The 10,593-nt window shown below is 29.9% G+C and overlaps 1 protein-coding gene across 9 annotated transcripts in view; it reads left to right on the top strand.

The window, feature by feature from the left end:
* The window catches only part of LOC109815907 (uncharacterized), a 39,922-nt gene extending 36,134 nt beyond the window's left edge, over positions 1-3,788 (top strand). For 4 of the 9 annotated variants that reach the window (XM_083076936.1, XM_083076935.1, XM_083076944.1 and 1 more), the window contains 3 exons: positions 98-2,113; positions 2,209-3,112; positions 3,384-3,788. The gene's annotated coding sequence lies outside the window, so the exon portion shown is untranslated. The remainder of the gene's footprint in view (positions 1-97; positions 2,114-2,208; positions 3,113-3,383) is intronic. The other 5 variants (XM_083076937.1, XM_083076938.1, XM_083076953.1 and 2 more) reach the window with 5 other exon arrangements.
* Positions 3,789-10,593: the final 6,805 nt, after the last annotated feature.

Below are 10,593 nucleotides of genomic sequence, written 5' to 3'. Positions count from 1 at the left end.
GTGAGTTTCTTCCTCATACATGATCTTTTATGCGGTGTTTTTATTTGCCCTTTGGTTTTCAACCATGGTCTGTTTCTTACATATTTGATGATTGCAGCCTTGGATGGTGGTCATTTGAGCTGCTAACCTTGCTTTCTGGTCTTCTACCAAATCCAGAGCTTGAAACTTCAAACTTCAAATGCATTAGGAGCTGGAAATTCACAAGCAGCACGAGTGTCTGTTTCTGCTGCTATGGCTCTTGCAGCTTTGGAGGCCATTCTTGTGAGCTCAATCATTTTTGCCTGCAGGGAGGTTTTTGGCTATGTATTTAGCACTGAGCAGGACGTGGTGGATTATGTCACAGATATGGTTCCTCTTTTAAGTCTGTCTGTTATACTGGACATTTTACATAGTACCCTTTCAGGTTTGTCTTTCTGTCCTCTATTTTTGAATGCTCACCACTATTCTTATATGCAATGACTGAGTTGTGCCATAAAATATAACTTATTAACCCATGCAATCTTATTAAGATTCAGTTTTTAACATGTTCTGCTAACTTTTTTCAGAGCATCCATGGACTACTAACTGAAATGTACTCACTTCTGGAATGTCTGAGATTGCAGGCAATTAAAAGTGGTGGAAACTCTCTTGCTAGATTTTTAAAAGAAAACAGTAGTTCACGCGGAGATGAATGAGTAGTAAACAAAGTGGTGTTCTTTGTCCTCTGTCTTACTAGTTACTAGTGTATAATGCAGATTTTATCCAACTGTTTTGATGAAAGAAGACTTGAAATGCTGTTAAGCAGCGGCATGATCATTGTATATATATTTTTATAATGGATCTACGCAAGTGCATCTGCTCTTGTGATGGGCTCTACGCAAGTGCAATTTTTATAATGGATGCTTGATGCAACTTAGGATATTGATTGGTGATTTTATGCATATATTTTTAAAGTATGGTTTTTCATGGTCATTGCATATATATTTTTATTTTTGACACTACCTTTATATATAGGAAACATCATTAAACTGCTGACGTTTTTATAACAGAAAAAATATAGGTTTTGAAACTGATTTTAATATATTAAAAGGCAATAAACTGGTTTGTGATGTTTTATAGCCGAAAAAAATATAGAAAAATCAATTCTAACTGGTTTAAAACCAGTTCATTTCTTAAAACTAGTTCAAAATCAGGTTTGGTTATGAAACCAATTTTAAACCCGGTTATAAACCTGTTTATTAAAGCAATTCAGTTTTTAAACCAGTTTATTAAAGTGGTTCAAATGATTTATAAACCGGTTCAGTAAAATGGTGTGGTTCAGTTTGGTGCAGTTTTTTTGAAAAACCAAACCATGCACACTCTTAATCCTTCCTCTCTTCTCAAGGTAGGCACTCCCTCAAGATAAGTGCCACTTATATAAAACCATTGTTCATCATAAAATAAACTAGGAATAGTTTTGAAGCATAAATTTTCCTTCTCTTGTTAAGGTTAATATGACCGTGGTTGTTAGTTGTCAGTGTCATGAAATTCTTGTAACACGGTTAATGACGATCATCGTGTTCCTTTCTTGAGCATCTTTTAGTCTAACTGCTTCATATGTAGTCATGGTATCAAAATCTAATAACTAACCAACCATTCTCTATAAGGCTTCTTTTTGACCTTGGCACCTTTTGTGTATCTTATCTTTGAAAAACACTTGTTTAGGATAACTGGTGTCACATTGCTTGGATCAATCATTTTCATTATTATTAAACTCCTTTACCATGATCATAATTGATACTAACTTTTAGTTACTTTCCATTTCTATGTTATTTATCTCATTATAATTGTATGTTCCTCTTCTTTTAATTACACTATATAATCAGAATATGAGATTGCTAACTGTTGTATTCTTTTAAGTAGTGAGCTTTGGAAATTTATGCTTGAAATAATGGACATCACACTAGTTTGGTTGATGTTGATACTTTAGACATAACTAGAGCGGGCCAAAAATGCAAGACTTACTTTTCTTTCATAACTTTTTTTGGCTTACGAGAATGACGGGTCATGAGTGGAAGCTTATTGCTTTTGTCCAGAAGTCAAATATGGAGAGTTATATACATTGAACTACAAACTCCCTTGGTCCCCGTGAAAGGTACATTTCATTCGTGCTACCATTTTTCTTATTAGCTTGTTCTTTTTTTCCCCCATTTGAATTCTTTGTTGCTTTATTTTACTTTTTGTGGCTAGATCTTTTTCTTAAAACTGAAGTCATGCGATGAGTTCTAAAGTTTTGAAGCTTTGATAACGATAGAAAAGAAGATCCACGTAATGGTTCATTTGTCCACTGCAAGGTGACGGCTTAAAATTATCGACTATAATTTTCTACGGCTTGAATTTCTTTTAAGATCTTATTGCAAGTCAAATGTGATGTGGATACTAACATGTTGAGCAAATAAAAAATTTCATATTGTGAGTTCAAGATGTAGAATTTTCTTCAAGTCTTTTTCGAATATCATTATCCACTGTGTTCCAATTGTACAATGAAAATGCATCGGTATCATATTTGTAATGGCAAATCAATCATGGATTTGAAGTATAAGTGTGGACTAAAGTAGAAAGACTCACTACTTAAATGTATTAGTAGTCAAGATCTATCTTTAAAGGAACTTTGTTTGAAAGATACTGCACTGCTTCACAACCAATGAAAGTTACCTAATAGTTTTAGTTTTTACCCCTTCATTTTACCTCTACACTCACAGACATCATTGTTATAAATATCATATTAGTTGCATGGAAATGGAGCAAGCTTAGATAAACTTGGTGCTTAGGATTAGTAAGTGCATTTAGTTGGTTTGACAAAATCTACTCGGTGGAATCCAACTTCGAAATGTCAGACAAACAATCATTTTCAATTGGCCAAATGCACAAAACTACTTTATACATCATGCTTTTTCTAAGAAATTTCCCATTTCAGTAGTTATTCTACAAGGAACAATACTATTCACACAACACTTGCATTCATTATTATGCTGAAATGTACAACTAGCTTCATCTAAATTCAGGTGGCCCCATCAAGGCATCAACTTACTATTATACTCAGATGTAGGTCATGTGTATACTGTACACAATTGGAAGTGCCAAAGTTGTCAAGGTAAGTTTGTTTCTCTACTTGAATTATGGATGTATTTTAGTTCTTTATCTTCAAACTAAATGTTGAGTGCTAGTAAAGATCATTATTTTTACCCTGACAAGTTTTTAGTTGTTAAGTTTCATCTTAAAACCAATTGAGGTAGAACCATCTAACATGCCTACGTTCAAAATAAATACAATTTTATGCTTTTGCCAGCAAGTTATTTTGATCATGAATTTCGCACATAAATTTATAGTTTTAATTAGTTAAAACATTTTCTTTTTTGGTGCAGGTTCTAGGTGATTGAAAAACTAGACAAGTGATCCTGTATTACTAAAATAATTAACCCATTGTTTTGTACATACCCAAGTGATAATCCCTAGTCATGTCATGCATTGATCACCTTTACAAGGAGTTAAGAGACATTTTGTCAGAAAATATAATCACTACAGGTTAGTAAAGGGAGATAGTGACATTCGAAATTAGCAATTTGATACACTAGGATGACAAGACTTTTGTGGTGTGGGGGTGAAAGAATGTGATCATATAATATATTATAAAATAATGGTCTAAGTTGTAACTGTGGTGTTTGTTGAACCGTATAAAAAGGTTTGAGAAGATAAAACGTGAAAACCGCAGAAAAGGACAAGTTGCAATATATACTTTCTAACCAATGGCTATAGTTGACGTTGATTCATGATGCTGAAGTGTTCAATTTAATCTTTTGCAGTATTTTGGTTTATTATTTGATTGCTACTTGCTAATTGTCCTACTTGTTTTGTATTCTGGTGCTAAAGCTTGTGGATACCCACTAATGTCGTTATTTAAGGCCCAAGTTGAACTAGTGGCATTTTTCATTCTTTTTGGTTCTGTGTCAAAATCTTTATCTTGTGTCATATTTTAATCAAGAGATTTTTTAATAATTAAACAATCACAAATATTTTACATCATAATAAATAATTATATATAATTAAATATTATAATTCTTTAAAATAATCAAAATCGGGAACGAGAACGGGACTGGGCAGGTAAGTATATACTCGTCCTGGATTTAATATTTCGAGTTTTATTTATATCTATACTCGGTCAAACTGGATATTTCTCTTTAAAGCCAAGACGAATTGAGATATTATTCACGTGTACAAATTTATTTATTATCTTTACGTCCAACCAAGTGAAAGCATAAAAGAAAAAGAAAAGCTAAATAGAAGGTAAGAAATTTGAGATAATACGCCTAACATTAACAATGTTTATCCTATATTCAACATCATGTAGAATAAATAACTAACACTTGATTTATAGTTTATAGCTTTTAGATATTTTTCTTTTAATTTCCACTTAATTAATTACATAGATTTGTTTCAAACTTTAGCTCTTCCTCATGCTTTAAATCGATTTTCTTCAAACTCCTTTAATATATAGTTGATTATTATCACGAATGCAAAATATGGCAATAATTTATCTACAATGTTTGAAAATATTATATTGCAGAACATGGAAGTAGGATGACGCCAATGTCTCCTTTGTGGTGCTGTTCAAAGTTTTGAATCGATATTTCTCTAAGCTGGACCATCTTATCTGAAAACTCGAGAATTCAAATATTACTTTTACATAAAAGAAATAAACTTTATAACATTAAAATATAGTAAAAACAAATATCATTTTGGTGTATATAACATGTTTATTTATTGTCATATATGAACATGTGTATTATAATTGATATCTTTGCATACGGGTGGAACATGTCGGTCGGTTACACATACCTTTTCTTTTGTTTATTGCTAACAAATATAACACATGCATTAAACTAATTTTATAATAAAGTTGATCACATTATCAATTCAAATTAAGCAATATTAATCTATAGTTAGTATGTTATTCAAAATTCAATAGAAAAAGTTGATGAGTGTCTGTGATGATACTTGTAGTTAGATAATATTAAAAATTAAAATTATTTTAATCAGGTATAAATTTTAATTATAATAAAAAAGAAACAACATATATGTATATATAATAAAAAAAATAATAGTATTCCTTACATGAAAGTTAACGTGACAAATAATTGACATACAGTTTCATTTATAATCGGTTAATCGCATTATCATTTTTTATTTAATTTGTTATATGTTAATGAATTATTAATTTTAAAAATTAAAAGATTAAATTAATAAAAACTTATGAGAGACTATAATTACATATTCGTGAAACATATGAAGAAAAATATATTTGAACTTAATTATCAACTATAAATAATTAAGTAGTTAATTATATTTCGTATTTATTTTGTTTTACCTGTATATATATTGACAAAGAAAACTATTAGGAAGTATAAAGTACTCCACTCCATAGTAAATATAAATACAAGGATAATTTAGATAGAGTTAAATATACATACATTAGGTCCTAGGTCCCACCTTTTAGACACACTAAATCGTATATTAAGTTTCAGCATAAGAAGCCTCTCTAAATAATATATCAGGGGAAATGATGGATTATTTTAGAAATGATGAAAAAATAAATAAAGATGGGTATGCAATTTGAATAAAAAAATATATTTGTTTTGAATCTTTTTTAATATTTTCTTTTGCTTTTTAGTGACTGAAAAAGGTTTGCTGGATACACTGTATCTACTAATGCTCCACGTTTCACAATCTTTGCGATATTGTTTTCCATATAGGACGTAACATTATTTCGGAACGTACGTAATGTTTTTATTTTATTTTCTTTGCATAAGATGAACTTAGAAATTAAAGCACACGTTTATTTTTCTTCCCAAGAGGAGGATCTCAGCACACACTTTTTAATACTCTCCAGTCTTACATCACTCAATTATTTAAATCATTCAAATTAAGGAAATTATTTTATTTAGTTAATAATACTAGATTTATCTTAAATTTATATTTTCAATTTTTTTAATATATATCTACCAACTACTTATTAAATTAAGAGAAAGTAACTATAATTAAGAATATTTTTGAAAAAAATAATTAATACAAGATACATGTTAGATTATTTCTTGAGAAATTATACTTTTGATTTGGGTCTTAATTATAAGAAAGATAATATATTCTTGTAATATTCTAAATTTGTTACAACATTCTCAATTTTATATTATATACATATATATATATATATATATATTTAAAAATAATATTTCTTTTAAATTTTAATTACCTTATTTAAAATAAATAAAATTGACTGTATTATTATTATTATTATTTTTAGATAGTTATAATTCACATTTTTAGAATAATATTTTAATCATCATGTATATATAAATATATATATATATAAATAATCATATTTAAATACACATATATAAATATATATATATATATATATATAAATAAATGATATCCAATAATATTATAAATATTTATAATATTATAATTATATATAAAGCTATTTATTATAATGTATATAATAACTTATATATTTTAATAAGTAATTAAATATAATTAAATTAAATAATAAAAGATAAGTGATGTGGTGTATTACGTGTATGTGTGACGTGTGTGCTGTGAAATGATGAATAGGTGTAGATAATATGAGATGTGTGGTGAGTGGTGTACGTGTATGTGTGACATGTGTGTAGTGAAATGATGAATAGGTGTAGATAAATATGAATATGAGATGCAGTAGATAAATATGTACAGAGCAGTAGATAACGTATTATGTATATATGTGTAGAGAAATTATTGAACAGCACAGCAGTTGATAATGTAGGTTACGCATGATCTTACGTAATCAAGGGGTATTACACCCCTATAAATAGGAGTAACCATTTGAAACATTCGAGCACAGTGGGAGAGAACGAGAACGTAAAAAGAGAAAAAAAAAGTACGTGAGAAAGAAAGTTGTAGTACACTCTTTTAGGAACAATTTTATATCTCTACTAAGGTAAGGGGGAGGAGAACTTTAACTCTTTAAATTTTATATACTACTATGTTTATTTATTTATGCTATTTTTATGTATATTTATTTAGTGGGGTGTCTCTAACCTCATTTATTTGCTTAATCTATGATTATTTTTATCCATAATAACTATTAATATGTTCATATTTTATATTGTTTAATTATTTTATAATGATTATCATTGTCATTTAATTAATTGGTGCTCTTAATATATTTTATTTACGTATATGTTATTTAATTAAAGCTTAAATAATGATAAATTCTCAAATTTATTTAGCATGATTATTTTTATGATTGATTATAATATAATTTTGTTAAAATGTCTTTGACTCGTTTTAAAGATAAATATTATTCTATAGCCATAGAAAATAAAATTTGAATTATTTGTAACTGGAGGTTTGACCTTGAGGATTTAAATGAGTAAGAAGTTAAGATTAAAAATTCTTTCGTTGGTTGATATTATAATGCTCATTTATCTTGACTAGTCACTGCAAGTGTAATTTGAAATTTTATATGTATATTTTCTAATATTAACTATTGTTACGCATGTTAAGTAATTATAAATATTTCTTTGAAAATTGTTCTCACTCCTTATATTTCTTGTTTAAAATTTGTGTTAATTTATATATAAAAAAACAAATATATATATATATATAGATTGATGCGCCCAACATTCTAGGACCTTTTCCCTTAGTGATATTTGCAGTCTTTTCTGGAACTACATGGAATGTAGATGCGGTAACAAACGCAGTCACATTTAATGGAGTGGCAATGTCGACTTTTACCTTCTCTCCAAACCAAGAAGTCCCTACAGTGATCGACGGCCCAATAATAGTCACTTTCTTTTTACCGCCCGCTAACCATGTGAATCCAATTGTAAATTTGTTTCAACCACCCATGTAAAAATTATAATAGAAGTAGAAAAAGAAACTATGGTATGTAAATAGACACGTATTGTAAATATTTTTAATAAAATGTAATATATATGTAAAAGTAAGTAAGTACGCACGTAGTGGTAAATATTATTAGTATGTTATTATGTATAATATTATTACTATACATGTTTTTTCTATCTATAAATATTATATATATATATATATATACGTATATTATTGAGATTAATATTAATACGACTAGGCGTTACATTTTAATGGTATCAGAGCAACGTTCCATGTGTAACTTGGGAAATGTGCTAACCATGTTTCTAGTATAATAAACTAATCCATAAAAATATTAGATGGCAGGAGGAAGAAACACAAAAATGCCAGAAGCTGTGAAAGCTATTAAAGACATGGATGCAGCCTTGTTAAGGAATCAACGACCGGAAGGAATGGAGGAGTCACAAGGATTAGTGGAATTTAGGAGAAATAAACCTTCCCAATTTGATGGAGAATATAATCCTGAAAAGGCTGAATTATGGATTAAAAAAATAGAAAAGATATTTCGAGCCATGAACTGTCCTGATAACCAAAAAGTAAATTATGCAGTGTTTATGTTAGTAGGAGAAGCAGAATATTGGTGTGATAGTACTAGAAGACTATTAGAAGGAGGAGGAATAATTATTACATGGGAAGTGTTTAGAGCTAAATTTTTTGAAAAATATTTTCCTAATAATGTTAGGAGGGTTAAAGAAATAGAATTTATGCAATTAAAACAAGGGAACATGACCGTGGGAGAGTATGCTTCCAAGTTTGAGGAATTGGGAAAGTATTCTACTTTCTTTTATCACCCTGATGAGAGAATGAAGTGTATTAAATTTGAGGATGGACTTAGACCAGAATTAAGAAAGGCAGTAGGAATATTAGAAATTCCTGATTTTCCCACATTAATACACAAGTGTCGTTTTCTGGAAGGTTTTGATCACAATAAGGATAACAGACCAAAATCTTTTGGTCCTCAGTTTAACAAGAAAAGGAATAATGAAGGAAAACCTTATGATCGACCTCAATGAAAACCCCAATCTTCTCAATTTGCAGGAAATTCCAGTAGACCCATGAATAATCAAGCTAAGTGTCTTAAGTGTGGACAAGGTCATTATACTAAAGACTGTCATCTCAAAGGACCTGTTTGTTTCAAGTGTGAAAAGTCGGGTCATGTGTTTTCTGAGTGTGGACAACCAAAGGCGCACGCGAATACTTCTGGACCCAAACCGAGACCTCCTACAACTGGGAGAGTTTATACCATGACCGAAACTGAAGCTGCTCAAAACAATGATCTAATACAAGGTACATGTTTCATTAAAGGCAAAACTTTAAATGTACTGTATGATTCAGGCGCAACTCATTCTTTTATCTCCAATGATTGCGTTCAACACCTTCAATTGTCAGTTTCTTCTTTAGAGACTAATCTAATTGTTTCAACCCCTACAAATGAATCTATGATTGCCAATAAAGTTTGTTTAGATTACCCTATTTTTATTGGTGATAGAAAATTTCTTGTAAATTTGATCTGCCTACCTTTATCACAACTGGATGTGATTTTAGGTATGGATTGGTTATCTTCTAATCATGTCTTTCTCAATTGTGCCAAAAAGTCTGTAAGATTTTTTGATTCTAAGGACCTATCGATTTCATTATCCAAACCAATAAGCAAGTTTTCTTGGGGTAAATTTCAAGGATATTTAATCTTGTCCTCTATGGAAGTTAAAGAGGAAGTCGACTTAAAAAACATAGTTGTTGTTCAAAATTTTCCTGAAGTTTTCCCTAATGATATTCTTAGTTTGCCACCTGACAGAGAGATTAAATTTTCGATTGACTTAATGCCTGGAACTGGACCAATTTCAATGGCACCTTATAGGATGTCACCTTCTGAATTAGCTGAGTTGAAGAAACAATTAGAAGAGTTGCTTGAAAAACAATTCATACGCCCTAGTGTATCACCTTGGAGGGCTCCTGTTTTGTTAGTTAAAAAGAAAGATGAAAGTTTTAGGTTGTGTGTAGACTATCGTCAATTAAATAAGTTTACCATAAAGAATAAATACTCTCTTCCTAGGATAGATGATTTGATGGATCAATTGAGAGGAGCCACTGTGTTTTCTAAGATAGATTTAAGATCAGGATACCATTAAATCAAAGTGAAAGCATAAGACATACAGAAAATTGCATTTAGAACAAGGTATGGTCATTATGAATATCAAGTGATGCCTTTTGGAGTAACCAATGCACCTGCAATGTTCATGGATTATATGAATAGGATTTTTCGTCCGTATTTAGACCATTTTGTGGTGGTCTTTATAGATGATATCCTCATATATTCTCGAACTCATGAAGAGCATGAAGAACACCTTCAAACTATTCTTCAAATCATGAAAGATAAACAATTGTATGCTAAACTTTCTAAGTGTGAATTTTGATTAGAGGAGGTTAAATTTTTAGGACATGTGATCTCCAAAGACGGAGTGTTTGTGGATTCGTCTAAAGTAGAAGCAGTTCTGTTATGGGAACCTCCAAAGACAGTGACAGAAATCTGTATTTTTTTGGGTTTAGCAGGATATTATAGGAGATTCATTGAGGGATTTTCTAAAATAGCCATGTCTTTAATTCAACTCACTAAGAAAGGACAACTCTTTGAGTGGACAGAAAAATGTG

The sequence above is a fragment of the Cajanus cajan genome, chromosome 1 (assembly GCF_000230855.2).
Source record: "Cajanus cajan strain Asha chromosome 1, NIPB_CcT2T_4, whole genome shotgun sequence".
NCBI classification, from domain to species: Eukaryota; Viridiplantae; Streptophyta; class Magnoliopsida; order Fabales; family Fabaceae; genus Cajanus; species Cajanus cajan.
The sequence above is the reverse complement of the archived record's forward strand: the minus strand, read 5'-3'. Positions and strand labels throughout refer to the sequence as shown.